We start from the raw sequence: 19,797 nt of genomic DNA, 5'->3' as shown, positions 1-19,797 counted from the left end.
ATAGCATAATGCAGCACACAAAAACTATTTTTAGTCACAATTTAAGGTGGAAACCCAGCAACATCTCATAGAGCCCAGTTGAGAAACCCACCTCCAGCACCAAATGGCCTCCTATGAGAGATCATTTTCATTTGATTTGGACCCTTCTGTGACTTGATTTGCAAGTTCAGGTTTGGCTCCTCCCTCATTTACCATCTGCAGATTAGACGGTTTTGTCTGCCCCAGCTCCTCAGTATTCTCTGGTACCTGCTGGTTATTTTTCCCTTCTGCTGTGTTGTTTTGATCTGATTTGTCAGCAGCTTCCAGTTTACCTTCTTTCCCATTTCCCTGCTTTGAATTAAGCTGTGATGGATCCTTAGAGCTCTTTATCACCTCCTGGAGATTGAATTTTCTTTTTCTTTCTTTTTTGAAAATTATCTGGCGCCAGGTGAATCAGGCGGGTTCTCAGTCATGCAAGTCTGCCCCCGGTTCAGCCATTTCTCTGGGACTACAGGCTCCCGCCACCACGCCCAGCTAATTTTTTTGTACTTTTAGTAGAGACGGGGTTTCACCGTCGTCTCGATCTCCTGACCTCGTGATCCGCCCGCCTCGGCCTCCCAAAGTGCTGGGATTACAAGCGTGAGCCACCACGCCCAGCCTTCTTTTCTTTTTTTTAATGCTCCGTTGCCAGGCTGGAGCACCATCTCAGCATCTCAGCTCACTGCAACCTCCACCCCCGAGTTCAAGTGATCCTCCTGCCTCAGCCTCCTCCTGAGTAGCTGGGACTACAGGCCCGCACCACCACACCCAGCTAATTTTTGTATTTTTAGTGGAGATGGGGTTTCACCCTGTTGGCCAGGATGGTCTTGATCTCTTGTCCTCATAATCTGCCTGCCTCCTTGGCCTCCCAAAGTGCTGGGATTACAGGTGTGAGCCACCACGCCCGGCTGGAAATTGTATTTTCTAAACTACATGTAATCTTTCACGACACTCAGGCAACAGACAACTTTCATGATCTCTACTACCACCGTGTACTGTGGATTGGTGAGATCCACTTTATTTTCTGAATTGAGGGTGCACACTATTCTGCCAATTCTTTGATAATTTCTGTATTCATGTGACAGTGTCCAGAGTTGGTTCCTTCTAGTGGGTTTGTGGTCTCACTGACTTCAAGAATGAAGCTGCGGACCTTCGTGGTGAGTGTTACAGCCCTTAAAGGTGGCACAGACCCAAAGAGTGAGCAGCGGCAAGATTTATTGTGAAGAGCGAAAGAACAAAGCTTCCACAGCATGTAAGGGGACTGAGCGGGTTGCAGCTGCTGGCTGGGGTGGCCAGCTTTTATTCTCTTATTTGTCCCTTCCCATGTCCTATTTCTGGTCTATCAGAATGCCCTTTCCTCAATCCTCCCCGCGATTGGTTACTTTTAGAATCCTGTTGATTGGTCCATTTTACAAAGCGCTGACTGGTGCATTTTACAGAGCTCTGATTGGTCCATTTTACAAACCCCTTGCTAGCTACAGAGCACTGATTGGTGCATTTTTACAGAGTGCTGAATGGTGCATTTTACAATCCCCTTGTAAGACAGAATGGTTCTCCAAGTCCCCACTCTACCAGGAAGTCCAGCTGGCTTCACCTCTCATGACTGCTATTTCAAGATTTATACACAATCTGAAATGTGCCTTTGTTTGGAGCTTTAAACCAGGGTTCCAAAAATGTTTCTGTATATTTTTTCGTATCTTCTAAAAAAGCTTTGCATGTGCCTGAGATGCATAACATTCATAGAATAACTCGAGTCTTCTTGGTTTTGTACACATCCTGGAGAATATGATGCGCCAATTTCTCAAGTTCCATCCCAAGTGTCCTGATGAAGACGACGTTATTTGCTCCACTTTCCACTGACTGGAATCCTCTTAGGCTCATCTCTGTGAATGCCTTAATGTCACCAACTTCTTTCTTCAAGGCAGCCTCCACATCATTATCATCTCCCTCACTTCCAAAGGGCTGCTGATCCTTGTCTGTAAACTTTTCTGGCCCGTACATGTCGCCATATTCGTTGAGCAGGGTGTAGGCCTCCTCCACACACTTGCGCTGGTTCATGTTGCAGGTGATGAGGATGCCCCATAGCCTGGGCTCTGGCTGACCGGGCCCGCCAGATTCGCAGCGCCGAGCTCACTTGGCCAGCACATACTGAGCCTTGCCTCTGTGCTTCCCGCCGCCAGGCTGAGGAGGCTGCCGGGCGGCAGCCGCCATGATGTGTGCACGCTGAGAGGAAAGAGAGATGTTTCTCCACTGCTGTTGGCGTCCTCACCTCCTGGTGAACTTCTACGCGGTTTAGGGGTGTGAATAGAAGAAGTATGATGGCTTCAACATTTGGTATACATATGCCTTTTTACCTACAGACCATGAGCAGTTTTGAATCACTTAAGTGTTTTTTGTCTTCTCACAAAGGCTTCATGGACACATCTTTCTCTTTCCGAAGAAACAAATTTCTTTTGAAATCCTGTTAGTGTTTCATGAAGGCATCTAGCCAGTGCAGCTTCCTGGACCAGATTTATGTTTGTGTGATCAAGAAATCTTAGGAAACTAAACAGGATCCGAAAGCAATTATGTTTTGCCTGGCGATCACCTTAGAGTTCGGTGTGGAAAAAACCATGTATGTATATTAGTCTTGTGTGTATATATATGCAAAAGCAAAGTGATGTATGTTTGGTAAAAGACAAAACATTTGCCTTCTGGGCACTCCATACCATTTTGCGAATGCTAAATATCACCTAGGACATGAGGCTCATGGTTTGACACTAAGCATGAAAAAATATATATTAAGAAAATTTAGGCTGGGCGTGGTGGTTTACAACTGTAATCTCAGCACTTTGGGAGGTTGAGGTGGGCGAGGCTAGAGGCGAGCAGTTCGAGACCAGCCTGGCCAACATGGCGAAACCCTGTCTCTACTAAAAGTACAAAATGAGCTGGGTGTGGTAGTGCATGCCTGCAATCCCAGCTACTTGGGAGGCTGAGGTAGGAGAATTACTTGAGCCCAAGAGACAAAAGGTTGCAGTGAGCTGAGACCGTGCCACTGCACTCCAGCCTGGGAGATAGAGCAAGACTTTGTCTCCAAAAAAAGAAAAGAAAAAGAAAAACAGAAAATTTGTATGAACTTTATAATTTCAATAAGTAAATAAGTGTCATAAATGATTGTTAGTGGAAGAATTTCTCTTTAAATTACTTGGATCATCCCTCCCCCCACTGATCACCAGTTTTTTACTTTATTTTGTAAATAGGGGCTGCCACACTCATCTAGGGGATGAATCTACTAATTGATGTAAGTATAGACCAGTTACGGTGTTTTAATGAAAAGTTTCCCCACTTCCTGACAAATCCGTGTACATTTATCATTGTGGTATATGTACAGAAAGGTTATCAGGGCCGGGCGGATCGCTTGAGCCCAGGAATTCGAGATCAGCCTGGGTAACTGGCAAAACTCTGTCTCTACAAAAAAATACAAAAAACTTAGCCGGGTGTGGTGGCATATGCCTGTAGTCCCAGCTACCCGGGAGGTGGGTGGGAGGATTGACTGAGTGAGCCATAGTCACGCCACTGCACTTCAGCCTGAGCGACAGAGTGAGATGCAGTCTCAAAAAAAAAAAAAAAAAAAAAGAAGAAGAGAGAGAGAGAGAAAAGTTATCAGAAAGTAGGGAAAACTTTTGAAAGAGTGCTTGGATAAGATGGAAGTCAGCTGCTATCAGAGGCTAACATCCTAACTGGACTTCCATTGGCACATGTCCTGTTTTTTCCCCAGTAGGCAGTAGAATGTATATTTCTTGGCTTTGCAACAATACAAAAATATCCCATTCATTAACTTAGGTTTCATGCTTCAAATAAACAATTCCCCTGATTTCTAAGATAAGATACAGTTAGCTATGAATGCATATAGGCAGAATCTGGTGCATGTGTTTATCTCAAACCCAGGACTGTTTTTATGTTTACAGACCATGCACTGCAAGTCTAAGTGTTCTCGGGTAAAGTTGTCAAGGCAGGAGGCTGAGTGAGGACACACCAACTTTACCTGCCTTGGGGCACTCCTGGGATTGATTGGTTTCCCCAGAGCCATAAAATTTTTTATTATTCTTCTGCATATATCAGACCATGGAACTGTGTGGCCTTTTGGGACTTCTGCTGCTTGTAAAATGGCACAACATTTTTGTTGGCTGAAGTGCAGGGTGAGAATTGCTCATCACCCTTGCAGAGCAACTGGAGACCTCTTTTAGGGTCATTGGTTAACCTGCACCAGAGGGCAGTTAATGAGCCAATGAAGGAAATGCTAACATTAAATTTAAATATGTGAAGAAGGATTCCTCCAAGCATCAGATGAGCTAGATGGAGTAGGAACATTGAGAGTGAAAATCTGGGAAATAACCAAGTGCTTTGTTCTTTTCTAAGGCATGCAGAACTCATTACTGTTGATGGAAGCAAAAACAACAAGGCTGAGTGCCTTGACTCAGTCAGAGGTTGGAAACCCTCTGGCTCAGCTTTACTGGCCAATCTTCATTAGGTGAGCAAAGAAGCCTCTAAGGAGAAGAAGCTTGTTTGCCCTATTGGAAGAGCAGTCATTGCTTTTATAATCAGTACCACATATCTTTACATATAGTTTCATCATACTTAAAATATTTCAGCTTCTTCTGGTGTAGAAGTTATAGATGGATTAAAACCAAATGCTTAAAATTCACCCCCCAGAGGATATGGAATTGGTCTTAGAAAATGGTAGTCTTTGAGCTGAGAGGTAAGTTGCGTACTGGATATCTCTTGCTGGAAAGTCCTACCGAATTCTTCTGATCTAAATGAGTATGATTGAGCCAATTGGAGTATCAAAAAGAATTTCAGGTGGTATAATGCAGCAATTATAAATCAGGCCTTGGAACTGACAGACCAGGTGCCAAATCCCTACTAATTTCAGTGTTATTTAACAGAGTAGAATTACAGTATATAGTTTAACAAAATAGTTTTACAGAATTTTATTCAGTTCTTTTGGTTTTAAGGAATAGAGAGTCACCTATTCCAACAATTAAAAGAATTTTAATGTATCAGTATGATATATATGTATAGATAAACACACACACACACACGCATACACATATATATATTTGAGAAAGAGCATCTCTTAGAAATCCAAGAACAGGATTTGTAATAGAACAACTTCTAGGGGAAGTGATTTGGAACCCAAGACAAGTCTGGGGTCCTCAGAAGTAGAAGTCCATTAATTTCACTCTGAGCGCCCAGTGTTAATGTGAAGATACTGTGCATCTGTTGTCTTCTCTGTGCTCCCCTGTCCACCAAAGGGCTTGTTTTTCTGTATTTCACAATTCAGGCTCTCAAAACAGGTATTCTGGCCTGTTTGAGCACAGACTTATTGGCCAGGTCACATTTTAGCCCAATCACTAGTTTATGGATTGGCTGGTGATGGGACAGACAGGCCTTTACTCCTAATCCAATTAAAGATGTTCATTAAGAAGGCTGCCCGTCAGTGAGGGGAATGGGTGGACAACTTCCTTTTGCTAGGGTGTGACTGGCATAATGAATGATATGCCTGACAGTCCTTGAGAGTTTGTTATGGGTAAGTTAGATCTGCATGCCATCTTACTTTCTGATTACACTTCTTCACAATCATTGGAACACAAGTGGAAAGAAGATAAAGATCCCCTTTATTTGAGAGCAAACCTTCTGAATATCCTTTCAATGAAACTCAGATACCCTCTCTAGGTAAGACTTAACTTTGTAACCTATTCACTGCAGAAATGTAAACCAAAAAAAAATTGCCCTATAGTTAAGTGACAGAGCAGAGTGAATCTTAAGCAAAAGGGTCAAGTAGGCAATGAGATTTTTTTTGTCAGAGTCATTCTTTCTTTTTAAACCCAGAGCTATTTCATATACTAGCAAATTAAAGGCAGCTATACTTTGGGAGGAAGAGGATGTGATTTAGTTGGCAGATAACCTTAAATCACACCTTTGCCCCATAGCCTATGGCCTTGGGTAAATAAATGAGCTTCTTTGAGCTTTAATCTCCTCAATGTCAAATGTAACTATCTACTATGGCCTGAATGTGTTCCCCCAAATTTATGTATTGAAAACTTAATCCCCAATGCAACAGTGCTGAAAGGTGAGTCCCTTTGGGAGGTGTTTAGGTCATGAGGGCTCTGCCCTTATAAATAGATTAATGCCATCAAACTAGGACTTGATGGAGGGAGTTAGTCTCTCTTGACCATCTGATGTCCCCCATATAAGGACACAGCAAAAAAGCCCTTGCCAGACACCAAATGCTGGTGCCTTGATCTTGGACTTCCCAGTCCCTAGGACTGTGAGAAAATAAAATTCTGTTCTTTATAAATTACCCAGTTTCAGGTATTTTGTTGTACTAGAACAAAACAGACTAAGACACTATCATACAAGGTCATTGTTCTAAATATTGTATTAAAGAGGTGGGTATATGATGGATAATTATTTCATAAGTACTTAAAAAAATGATTGAAGGGGCACCTAAGAACTCACATTTTACAGATGTGGGAACTGGGGCTTGAGAATTATTTCTGTTGTTTAAGTTCAGTCAGCTTACTTAGTCAAAACTAGAACCCAGCCCTCTTGACTTCCTAGGCCAGTGTTTTTTCAAGCTACCTCTAAGTTATTCTACAATTCTAAACACTTGCTCTTAAGACTGTGGATGTAGGTAAAGTTATAGTTTCCAGTTGCCTACAGTGAACAAAACTATTTTTATTATTAGGCTGAATTTATTTATTTTTATTCTTTTTTGAGACACAGTCTCATTCTGTCGCCCAGGCTGGAGTGCAGTGGTGTGATCTCAGCTCCCTGCAACCTCTACCTCCTGGGTTCAAGCTATTCTCCTGTCTCAGCCTCCTAGGTAGCTGGGACTATAGGCATGTGCCACAACACCTGGCTAATTTTTTTTTTTTTTTTAACTGGAGATGGGGTTTCACTATGTTAGTCAGGCTGGTCTCAAACTCTTGACCTCAAGTGATCCACCCACCTTGGCCTCCCAAAGTGCTGGGATTGCAGGCATGAACCACCATACCTGGCCAAAGTTCTTTTTTTTTTTAAAAAAAGAGAATATATCTGGTCCTTATTTCTGTGAAGACTGAATAACTGTTAATAGCCCAAATTACTAACTGTCCTAGAGGAATGTGTTTTTGCTTTTGTTTTTGTTTTTTTTGAGACGAAGTTTCGCTCTTGTTGCCCAAACTGGAGTGCAATGTTGTAATCTCGGCTCACCACAACCTCTGCCTCCCAGGTTCAAGCAATTCTCCTGCCTCAGCTTCCCGAGTAGCTGGGATTACAGGCATGTGCCACCAAGCCCGACTAATTTTGTATTTTTAGTAGAGATGGTGTTTCTCCATGTTGGTCAGGCTGGTCCTGAACTCTCGACCTCAGGTGATCCGCCCACCTTGGCCTCCCGAAGTGCTGGGATTACAGGTGTGAGTCACCGCACCCGGCATTTGAAGAATGTGTTTTAATAGTAACCCAAGTCTTAAAGAAGTGAAACTCTTTACCTAGGCATCCCTGAGCCTCCCTGGCCTCCTGCAGTCACTCTGGCCGCATGGCTAACTTCCTGTAGCTCTAAGATCAAGGAGCCAATCCAAGACTTCCAACTGGCAATCAAGCTCCAGACTGAAAGGCCATGAAACACAAGTAACCTGAGCTCACCTGGCTGAGCGTCATAATCCAGATATGTTTTTCATGCCATGCACTTCTCCACCACACAAGCAAAGCGTGGCATGGTGCAGTGGAAACTTTGTGTAATCCATTCTATTTTAAATTATCAAGGAGTTGAATTTTATGAAATATTAAAGGACTAGATTCTAGAAGACCTTCATAGAATACAGATGGTTTGTTCACATAATTTTTTTCTTTGTGCAGGAGTGCAAGATTTTCCAAGCACGTCTTCCTTCTTCCACTTAAAATTCTTTCACAGACTCTTGTTGTCTATTTTGTGTAAAGCACCATAGGAAATACAAAATGATATTTTATATGCTCTCTTTCCCCATAGAGCTTGTTTTCTGGTTGACATATGAATGGAGACTCCATGAGGTCTGGAACTTTGTCTGTTTTATCCACTGTTGGGATCTAGTGCCTAGAACAGCATCTTGCAGAGAAAAGGCACCTAAGGAACATTTGTGGAATGCATAGATGAACATTAGTCATAACCAACAAACATTTATATGTCTAATATTTATTTCCCCCACCTCATTTTTTCTTTAGAGATGGGGTCTTCCTGTGTTGCTCAGGCTGGACTCGAACTCCTGGGCTAAGCTGATCTTCCTGCCTTGGCCTTCCAAGTAAGTGGGATTACAGGCATGTGCCACAGTGCTTGACTGTGCCCCCTTGTGTTTTTTATTTTTTATTTTTTTAGACAGAGCCTCGCTCTGTTGCCCAGGCTGGAGTAACAGCTGGTGCAACCACAGCTCACTGCAACCTCCGCCTCCCAGGTTCAAGTGATTCTCCTGCCTCAGCCACCCAAGTAACTGGGATTACAAGTGTGCACCACCACACCCAGATAATTTTTGTATTTTTAGTAGAGATGGGGTTTCACCATATTGGCCAGACTGGTCTTGAACTCCTGACCTCAAGTGATCTGCTCACCTCAGCCTCCCAAAGTGCTGAGATTACAGGTGTGAGCCACCACGCCCAACCTGCCCCCTAGTATTTTAAGTACAGTTGCTGCCTCATTTGATTCTCACAATTCCATGAGGTAGGAACAATTAATATTTCCATTTTGAAGGTGGGGAAACTGAGGCTTAGAAAGATTAAGTAACTTTTTCAGTGTTCCCCAGTGGTGATCCTGGGATTTGTAGCAGTCAGCTGGCCCTGAAATCTGTTCTCTTGACCACTTTGTTCTGTTGCCTCTGCATACTATGCTGTCTTCTCCCTCAGAGTAAAATACACTCCTTTCCTGTTTTTATAACCCAAATCAAGAGGTGTTTATAATGGCCTCACATCTGTGATATAAACAACAACGGGCTGGAAAGTTTTGGAGAGTCTGAACCAGATGTGGGACTAACATTGCCCTTGAGGGATAGGAAGGATTTGAACAGGTGAGAGATAGAGCTCCTCTCACTTAGACTTCTGGGAGAAGATGGCTTGAAAATCCTCTCCATAATATTACTATATTATAATCTCATAGTTATTATCTTTCATCTTTAACCCCGCTTCATCATCTTAAACAGCTTGTGTGGGTGAGCATACAGTCTTGTTCATATTTCTGTACAAGCTCAGCACATAGCATAGCAACTTCTCTTTGATTCGATTGAAATTGAATTATCATTGATGGTAAGCTGGATGGGCTTGGGAAAGTATTCTTGCCAAACCTTGAGTTCTGGTAAGCTTTTCTTTTTCATGTTTTTCTCCAGCCCTTCCTCTGCTTTTGAAGAAGTCCTAAAGAAAAAAAGGACACAACTCTTCATATGAAATCATTTTTGACATCTTCGGAGATTTCTCTAGGTTCTGGCCCAAGCCTGACTGTTGTTCTGTTCCACCTGCATTCTTCCTACACTTGAGGAATTTCAAAAAATGTACTTAATGATTTGGACTTATTTTAATTTTATCTAACTTATTTATTTTCTCTGAGGTTAAGAACATTTTGTAAATTCACAAACCAAAGATATTTTGCACACAATGAAAGAGCTTTTAAAAAACATTGGATCAGAGTTAGAATATTTCCCCAAGGAAAGGAAATACACAAACTAGTCACATGATTGATTGAAAAAAACAAAGCAAGAGAACTAAATATCCTCCTGAACTAGTTCCTAAGGTACACTCTTTTTCCATTCTGAAACAACTAGTCTGCACTGTTTGTTTTTTGAAGTGAAACTTTGGTGGGAAAATTTATAACCAAAATTTCTGTATATTTCACACTAACATTCTTTCTCTTGCCAGGCATTTTGCTGTGAACTCAGGCATTTATCCTCATATGTTTTCCTGCCTGTTCAGGTGTTCATTTCTCTTGTTCTCAGTAAACACTAAATTCAAGTCAAGCTTCTGGAAAGGTAATTTGGTCACCCTGTTTTTGTAGAGAGTGATTATAATGCAAATTTTCTTTCATTTGTTCATAATAAGGAACACAAACCCCTGGCGTGAATTTCCTTTATTAGTAGAGTCTTTACCGTCTGAGGAGCTGATATTAGTAAAGAAGTCAATTTTGAAAATGTTGGCTATCTGAAGAAGAGTGACAAATCATGAATGACCTAATTGATAAGTTGACAAAGCTATTGAAGATGTTAAATTGATAGACCAAAATTGACAAATTGATAGACCAAAATTGACAAATCGATAAACATATTTTTGAGCAGTGACTATATGCAAAGCCAAACTTCCAAATGAAGTTTGCTCTCTACTAAACAGAAGCAAGGATGTAGGGGCTTGGAGTAGGCACCTAGTTAGCAATGTCATCCATTATTCCCGCCAGTAAATCACTGACAAGAATGAACTCTTCCTATCCCGTTCCTCTTTCTAACTTACTGTAACTGGGCAGTACTGTAACTGGACTGATCTCACACCCGGATCAGTCAGTTTTTATAACTGACGTTTTCTAATGCATTCAGCTCCATTAGCAGTGCCACCAACTATTACTTCTGATTTACTTTGCAATTAATTCAACTTTTTTCTCCAGATTTCATCATGCTAAGAAACATTTCTCATGCCTGCAAGACCTAGTATCTATTTCCATAAGTCAAATTTAAAAATACTTATAGACATATCTTTGCCCCAATGTCAGTAGCTGTCAGGGACTCAGGAGACTCTAAAGATGCATAAATAATAGTAGTAGAAGTGGCAATTGTAATAGTAAAAGTAGTAAAAATAGCAGAAATGATAGTATTTAGTGGATGCTTTCTACCCAGGCACTGTGCTAAGCACTTTATTTTCAGTTACAATTTCATTTTACAGAAGAAGAAACCAAGGCTCAGAGAGGTGAAATAACCTTACACAGTCCAAGTGGTAGAGCCAGAAAATTCATTGTTTTTTAAAAGTTTAGTAGAACTCACCAGTGAAACCATCTGGGTGGGCTTTTTTTTTGAGAGGGGAAGTTTTTGACTATCATTTCAATTTCCCACTTTTAATTGAATAGATTGAAATTTTTTCTCTGGGCTTATTTATTTTTGAGATGGAGTCTCACATTGTTACCTAGGCTGTAGTGCAGTGGTGTGATCTTGGCTAACTGCAACCTCTGCCTATCGGGTTCAGGAGATTCTCCTGCCTCTTTTTTTTTTGTATTTTTAGTAGAGGCAGAGTTTCGCCATGTTGACCAGGCTGGTCATAAACTCCTGACCTTAGGTGATCCACTGGCCTTGACCTCCCAAAGTGCTGGGATTACAGGCGTGAGCCACTATGCCTGGCCATATTTATTTTCTTCTATTGAGTTCTTATATTTTTCAATGCCCTTATTTCCCCTGAACTAAATAATTTAGTGGGCTTTATGTCACTTTGTTCTCTTTCCCACTGCTATCTCACATCTTTTGCTTATATTTTCCAGAATAATTCTGAGTCACTAGGAGTGCAGTGGCGCAATCACCACTCACTGCAGCCTCCACCTCCTGCGTTCAAGTGATTCTCCTGCCTCAGCCCCCCGAGTAGCTGGATTTCTCTGAATTTCATCACACTAAGATATATTTCTCATGCCTGTAAGACCTAATATCTATTTCCATAAGTCAAATTCAAAAATACTGATAGTCTTATCTTTGCCCCATTGTCAGTAGCTGTAGGGGCATATATTATCTTTATTTGGTAAGAAACTCACTGGTGAGTTCTAAACTTTTAAGAAACAATGAATTTTCTGGCTCTACCACTTGGACTGTGTAAGGTTATTTCACCTCTCTGAGCCTTGGTTTCTCCTTCTGTAAAATGAAATTGTAACTGAAAATAAAGATAATATATGCCCCTATAGCTACTGCCGCTATAATATATACGGACATATATTATCTTTGTCTTTGTTTTGGTCCTAGCCCTTTAAAGACAACGTTCACATTGTTTGAAATGTCTATGCCCTTATCTATTTTTGTCTGCTTGTTCCATCAGTTACAGAGAGAGGTGTGTTGAAGTCTCCCACTATGATCGTGGATAATTCTATTTTTTTTTAGCTGTTTCAATTTTTGCATCATAGAATTCAAACTTAATACTAGTAGGTGACCAAATTTAGAATAATTATATCTTCCTGGTGAATTGAATTTTTATCATTGTGGAAATGTTCCTTTTTATCTTTAGTAAAGCTTTTTACCTGAACACCTATTTTGTCTGACATTAGTATAGGTATAGTAGGTGTCTGAGTCAGTTTGGTCTGCTATAACAAAGGACCGTGGACTGAGTGGCCTCTAAGCAACAGAAATTTACTCTTTATAGTTCTGGAGGCTGGAAGTCTGAGTTCAGGGTGCCAGCATGGTTGGGTTGGAGTGAGGGCTCTCCTTCCAGGTTACAGGCTACCGTCTTCCTGTTGTATCCTCACATGGCAGAAAAAGAGCTGGAGAGCTCTCTTGGATCCCTTTATAAAGGCATGCATTCTATTCATGAGGATTCCACCTTGATGTGATAAATTACCTACAAAAGACCCCACCTCCTAATACCATCACATTGGGGGCTAGGATTTCAACATATGAATTTTGCAGGGACAAATTCAGTCCATAACACTAGGTTTTTTTGGATATATATTTAGCATATTTTACCTTTTTCCATCATTTTACTTACAGGCTTTTAAAAAAATTAAGTTGTGTGTTATGAACTGAATGTATCCCTCCAAAATTCATACCCAGAAGCCCTAATACCTTCAATGTGTCTATATTTGGAGATGGGCCTCTAAGGAAGTAATTAAGCTTAAATGAGATCATACCCACTTACCTCCTAAAAGGTAAGAGCCAAAATAAATGACCATTTGATCTCAATTTCTATTTTTTTTCAGAATATTCTACCCCCAAATGCAAATAAATTTACACAGAGCCCATTAATTTTATGTGAAGCAGGTGTTTTTCTTATTTTGATAATTACACCAAGATAAATGGGAGCTAGAAGCAATTTTCAAAACAAAATAAGCAGGAGGGAAAACAGTTCTGTTTTCTTTCTGGAGTTTTGGGGTATGCTGCATGCTCCTGACAAGCTAATTGCATGGACAAGGAAAATGGGATAAAAGCTGGGAAAATGGGGTTGGTTAAGGGAAGAAATAATAGATAAAAGCGATAAAGGAGAGATAAAGGAAGGCAGTATGATGATGAGAAAGAGATCAGAAAGTAGTATTTTGTGGAAAGAAACATGTGATGACCCCATATCAAGTAGGCAGTATGCTCCATTAAAAACACCATCATATTAAATTCTGTTAAGAGGAGGGCAATTAAGGAACATCAGGTTCTAGAATGCTGAGAGGTACAAATGCTTTAACTCGTTTGCTTTATTGGTTAAATTTTATTTATATATTTGTTTATTATCTTAGGTAATATTTTAAATGGTATACAATGTGATATTTTGGTATATGTATACATTGTGAAATTATTGAATCAAACTTATCTGTCACTTCACAGTTATTTTATGTGTGTGGTGAGAGCACTTATCTACTGTCTTATTAAGTTTCAAGTCTACAATACATCATGACTAACTATAATCACCATGCTGTTGAATAGATATCCAGAACTTACTATCTGACTGAAACTTTGTGCCCTTTGTTTGTTTTGTTTGTTTGTTTGTTTGTTGAGACAGGGTCTTGCTCTGTTGCCCAGTGTTGCCCAGGCTGGAGTGCAGTGGCACAATCACAGCTCACTGAAGCCCTGACCTCCTATGCTCAAGCAATCCTCTTGCTTCAGCTTCCAGAGTAAATGGTACTACAGGCACACATCACCATGTTTGGCAATTTCTAGTATTTTTTGTAGAGACAAGGTCTCACTATGTTGCCCAGGCTGATCTTGAACTTCTGAGTTCAAGCGATCCTCCTGCCTCAGCCTCTCAATGTGCTGGAATTACAGGCGTGAGCTACCATGCCTGGCCCTTTGACTTGGTTTGATCCTTAAGGGCATGAGTTATCAGATAAGAATCTACCTCTTCCTAGCTATGTGGCCTTAACCTTTTTTTTTTTTTTTTTTTTGACAGGATCTTACTCTGTTACCCAGGCCGAAGTGCAGTTGCTTGATCACAGCTCACCCTAGCCTTGAACTCCTGGGCTCAAGACATCCTCACACCTCAGCCTCCAGAGTAGCTTGGACTATAGGCAAGCCACTGCCATGCCCAGCTAATTTTAAAAATTTTTTTGTAGAGATAAGGCCTCACTATGTTGCCCAGGCTGGTCTCAAATTCCTGGACTTAGGCGATCCTCTGCCTCAGCCTTCCCAAATGCTGAAATTACAGGTGAGCCACCATGCCCAGCCCTTAACGTCTTTAAACTGTCATTTTCTCATTTGTTGAATGAATATCACAATAGTACCCACCTCATAGGGTAGTTCTGGGGATTAAATAAAATATTTAGTTAAAATCTTGGCACATTGTAAGCACTCCATAAGTGTTACCTACTTTTGGTATTATCGTTGTTGTTATAATAATTATTATTATTGGCGTATAGGTTGGCAATAGAAAATTATAACCCTCATACTTAATTCAGCCCTAATTAGAAATTATAACTGAATCTAGCAGCTGTGAGTGGCAGCAGTTTAATGAAGAACTAGCTGTCATAAAATTTAAATTATATCTATCTGTAGCTAGTTTCTATTTGTAATATAATTGAGTTTTTTCAAGTTTGTTTGTTACAAATAGAGAAGAGCTTTGCTGTAATCATAAGAGATTTGATTTAATAGTTCTAAAGACCACTGACCTAATTTTGAATGTTCTGACTTTAAATGTGGCCGTGTAAAGCAACCTGTGTGCTTGCCATCCTTGTTTGTTGGTTAAAAAAAATTATATTTTCTTATTATGTTGGTTAAGGAAAATTATATTTGTTAGAATATGTTTGTTGTAGAAATTAAACTTACCCATCAAGCCTAATGCTGTACACACCAGCACTCCAACCATTAACTTGCTATCCGCAGTTTTTGATTTGCGTCTGTGACTTCACTAGAATCTTAGTGGCCTTTGTCTCTACCAGTATATCTGTAATAAACTTAATTATCCTCAGAGACTTAATTGGTAACATAAGTGCAAGACTTTGCCTCTGAAAATACAGCTTTTAGAAATAACATTATGCCTTTACAGGGTGTATTCCAAGGAAGACAAATATGTAAACATTCTTCATGTCATCAGAGTTTATAATATTTTTCTGGAGTGGAAGGTTATTATTCCTATTTTCCCAAAAAGTACCAGGGGGTCAGTGAGTTCTTCAAGGTCAATAGCTTCCGTCTGGAATTACCAAGACCATAACTTGAATCATCTGTTGCAAATTCCCTTTCTAATCCATAACGTTGTGCAACATTGAAATACTTATGTGACACCAAAACAAAAACAAAAACCAAACAAACCTAAAAACCAAAATCCCAAAACCCCCCAAAAACTAACACAAAAAACTAAACTAAAAAACCTAATAAATCCTAAGTCAGGTGGAAACACTTCAAATAGTTTCTGGATGCAAGAGCTTCTCAGAAGCTAATAAAGATTCCTGGCTCTATTGGATGGAATGCTAAGAAGCTATTTTAGTTGGATTGGGAACATTTATTAACGTCTTCATGTGAGCAGCAGTAAAAGTGTACTACCTATTAAAAGTTACCTATTTGCTTATTTTGCCCACCCTTTTCAGATATGAGCTTTTGACATTTCAACAAAATTAATGACCAGCTTGTTTTGGGTAACCAATTTCTTGCAGTTGATTATTATTCCCCAGAAATTCCTCTGTGCCAAGTCTTATAGCCAAAACAATTATTTAACACAAGTACAGTCATGTGCCGAATAATGATGTTTCAGCCAACAATGACCGCATGTAAGACAGTGGTCCCATAAGATTATAATGGAACATAAATAGAAATCTGATAGGTAACACTTGATATTGGCACTGCAGATGAAGTAGGGGAAATGACCGATAATTCAGTTAAGGTTCTGAGACATTTGGTTTTCCATATGAAAAATATGTATAAATTAAATATATATGTATACCTATACCATCAATGTTTGTGTAAGTATACTCTATGATATTTGCACAATGACAAAATGGTCTAATGTCACATTTCTCAGAACGTATCTCCATCATTAAGCAACATATGCCAGAAATAATTATGAACAGGTATAATAACTGCAAAAAGTCATGTAAAATAGATGGAACTGCCAGTGCTGAACAAATGAAGAGGATAAATGAATGGTTTATATGTAAAAGGGTAAATGAATGTCAGTAAGAACTAGCACCCTCATACTTCCATTTGCCAGAAGTATCACCTTTGGTTGGTTGTGGGTAATGTCAATTATTGAAATAATTAAGTGAATATGGAGAAATCCAGAGACTAAAATACTGAGCGATCAATCAGTGTGTCAGTGTTTACTCTGTGTATGACAAAACCTTCTGTGTATAAACATAGATTCTATGGGAGGTGAAGGCATGTCTGAGGCACAGCTATGGTTTCCAAAGACTTTATAGTTTGATTTATAAAGCAATATTTGATACAGAAATACCAGAACTTTAGAGCTGGAATAAAATAGAGGAAGTGTTTGTTTTTGTTTTGTTTTGCTTTTTGACTTGGAGTCGTCTCACTCTGTCACCCAGGCTGGATGGAGTGCAGTGGCGTGAACTCGGCCCACTGCAACCTCTGAGTTCAAATGATTCTCCTGCCTTAGCCACACGAGTAGCTGGAATTACAGGCGTGCGCCACCACACGGGGCTAATTTTTTTTTCTTTGTATTTTTAGTAGAGATGGGGTTTCACCATGTTGGCCAGGCTGGTCTTGCGCTCCTGACCTCAAGTGATCCGCCCACCTAGGCCTACCAAAGTAGGGATTACAGGCATGAACCACCGCGCCTGGCCTAAAATAAAGAGAAATTGTAAAACTAGAAGAGAACTTAGAGATCACCTAGCCTAATACTGATGGTTAAAAAGATAATTTAATGAGAACTTAAAATGTAAGCTATAATTTTAATTTACATCACAGGCCCATTCCTTCTTTTATATATTTTTTATTTTCCTCCTTCATATTGAGCATGTGCCAGTTCATTGATGTTACCACTTCTCAAGCTAAAAGTATCATCTGCGTGTCACCCAGTGATGGCAATGGACCCAGTCACAGTGATTCAAGAGTCCCCAAAAAGGGTGCTGTCCTTGTCCATTGATGACTGAGGAAGGGGTGCTTCTTTTCTGCCTATTCTGACACCATATTATCTGTGGCAGTACCAAAGCTACTGGACACTCCTGATGGCAAGAGGTGTAAACCCAAATGCAGATGAATGAAGGAAGAAAAAAGACAATTAAAGCTGTGCTGTAAAGGAGCCAAACAGCCCCGGATCCCCCTGCTCTGAAAAGGAGAGCTATATTGTCAGACACCCGAAAAAAGGCATGACCAGTGGACTTTAGGATCAATGTGGTCAGATGTCTTTTTTTTTTTTTTTTTTTTTTAAGAGATGGAATCTTGCTGTGTTGCTCAGGTTGGAGTGCAGTGGCTATTCACAGGCACTATTATAGCACACTATAGCCTCGATCTCCTGGGCTCAAGCTGTCCTCCTGCCTTAGCCTCCTGGGTAGCTGGAACTACAGGCACATGCCACCACACCCGACCAGATTTTTTTTTTAAAACAGAGTCTCACCCTGTTGCCCAGGCTAGAGTGCAGCTTGTTTTAAGTGTTCTATAGCTCCGTTAGTATATCTGTATGTAAATTGATAACTACAAAGCTATTTTGATAGAGTATCAGACTTTGGATAAAATCATAAATTATATAGACATCACAATCAATTTCAAATTCATTTTGGCATCATAGCTTTCTTAAGTTAGAAAGAACACTGTATTTAGCATATAATCTGTACATGCATTACCTGCATTGTGGGGATTTTAAGCATGTCCACACATTCTTTGACACCTCTCTGTCCAAAAAGTGAAGTCTACTTCTCTAGCACTTGAGTGTGAGATGGACTTAGTGGTTCATTTCCAAAGAAGAGAGTACGGAAGGGAGAAAACAATAACCACATGAAGTACATGTAGACATTTATTTCAAAAACCAAAAACAAAATGACAAAAAAATTATGAATTGAAAATTAATCTCACTTATGAATATAGAGAACAAGAAAAATTAAAATTTGTAAATGAAGATTCAAAATTTGAAAAATAAAATATTTTAAATCTACAAGTATATTATTAGTAATACTACTGATCATGACCAATTTGGGTTTATCCCAGAATGCAAGGATGGTTCAAAATTATGTGATCCACCATAATAGAGAGAAGGAGAGGAGGGGGGAAACACTTACCATCTTAATAGATGTAGGAAAAGCATTTTATAAAACTCATCATCCACTCAGGACTTAAAAATATAAGCAAATAGAAACTTCCTAACCTAATATAGTGGAAGTAGCTCAAAGCTGGGGTACATCACATTTAATGACTTAAAATATTCCATTTTAAAGTCAATCAAAAGACAAAGGTAACTGCTTACTAAGAAGTCTTCCCAGCGGCTGGGCGCGGTGGCTCACGCTTGTAATCCCAGCACTTTGGGAGGCCAAGGCGGGCGGATCACAAGGTCAGGAGATCGAGACCATGATGAAACCCCGTCTCTACTAAAAATACAAAAAATTAGCCGGGCGTGGTGGCGGGCACCTGTAGTCCCAGCTACTCGGAGAGGCTGAGGCAGGAGAATGGCGTGAACCTGGGAGGCGGAGCTTGCAGTGAGCCGAGATTCTGCCACTGCATTCCAGCCTGGGCGACAGAGCGAGACTCTGTCTCAAAAAAAAAAAAAAGTCTTCCCAGCTAAGACAAGAAAACAAAGTAAGATGTGAAATTCATAGGCACTGTATTCAAAACTACTGTCAAGCAGACTATGACAAAGCTCATGTTATGCAGGCATGAGAGGGAGTATGTATTGGGATAAGGGGATGTTAAATGAAGGGAAGTGCTTTCCAAAAATGTAATTACTTAATTATAATCTTGTGACAAACAGCTACAAAACCACTTTTAATAATACATTCTTTCCATGATAGAAAATATAAACTTTTCACTTTGTAAAAGCTGTCAGTTCTATTACTAAGGAAGAATTAGGCTTTGATTACATAGAATTTCTATTTCATTTCTCCCTTTTTTTCAGGAGTGGCTAGATTCCTAGCAATAGAGTCTCTGAAAGATGTCACCCAAGGAGTTAGGCAGTTTTTTCAACATTTCTAGCATTAGGACTTGGTTGGCTCACCTGCAAGACAGTGTGAGATGCTATTCATGACAGATTCCCTAACACCAAATCTAAAGTTGAAAGATATTTTTAAATTTCTATAAGATGGTCAATAAAGATCTGCTGGTGTGTTTAACTCTGGTCTGGGAACCTGCTAAACTTTCACTTACCATATTTGCCAGAAGAGTATCTTCAAACTTTATCACCTACATACCTCTAAATAAAACTTAAGAATGTACACTTTCACGTATTTTTAAGTTGGTAACTAACATTTATCATCATAAATTTAAGTAAGTGCAAATAAGATAATTTCCAGTGGTATACTGTAAATACTTACATTTTCAAAAATAAAAACTTTTATGTCATTCTTTTAAATGTACCTAATAGAATCTAAGTACCATAGCAATTTGATTCCCACCATTATCAACATAATACATAAACAAGCTCTTCAACAGTGAGACATTAAACATCATTCACTGGATCTTTGTTTATATTTTGCTTTCTCACAGAATTATA

The 19,797-nt window shown here is 39.7% G+C and overlaps 1 long non-coding RNA gene and 1 pseudogene across 1 annotated transcript; one reads left to right on the top strand and one right to left on the bottom strand.

Annotated features, from left to right (window-relative positions):
* Window positions 1-111: 111 nt before the first annotated feature.
* Window positions 112-2,229, bottom strand: LOC116481854 (THUMP domain-containing protein 1-like; annotated as a pseudogene).
* A 383-nt stretch (window positions 2,230-2,612) lies between these two features.
* Window positions 2,613-8,318, top strand: LOC131381233 (uncharacterized). The gene is made up of 4 exons (XR_009209841.1): window positions 2,613-2,632; window positions 3,258-3,298; window positions 4,417-4,528; window positions 8,242-8,318. It is a non-coding gene; the product is annotated as an uncharacterized LOC131381233 (long non-coding RNA).
* The last annotated feature ends 11,479 nt before the right edge of the window (window positions 8,319-19,797 follow it).

The sequence above is a fragment of the Hylobates moloch genome, unplaced genomic scaffold, assembly GCF_009828535.3.
Source record: "Hylobates moloch isolate HMO894 unplaced genomic scaffold, HMol_V3 SCAFFOLD_14, whole genome shotgun sequence".
NCBI lineage: Eukaryota > Metazoa > Chordata > Mammalia > Primates > Hylobatidae > Hylobates > Hylobates moloch.
Note: the sequence above shows the minus strand (reverse complement) of the source record. Positions and strands in the feature narration are given on the sequence as shown.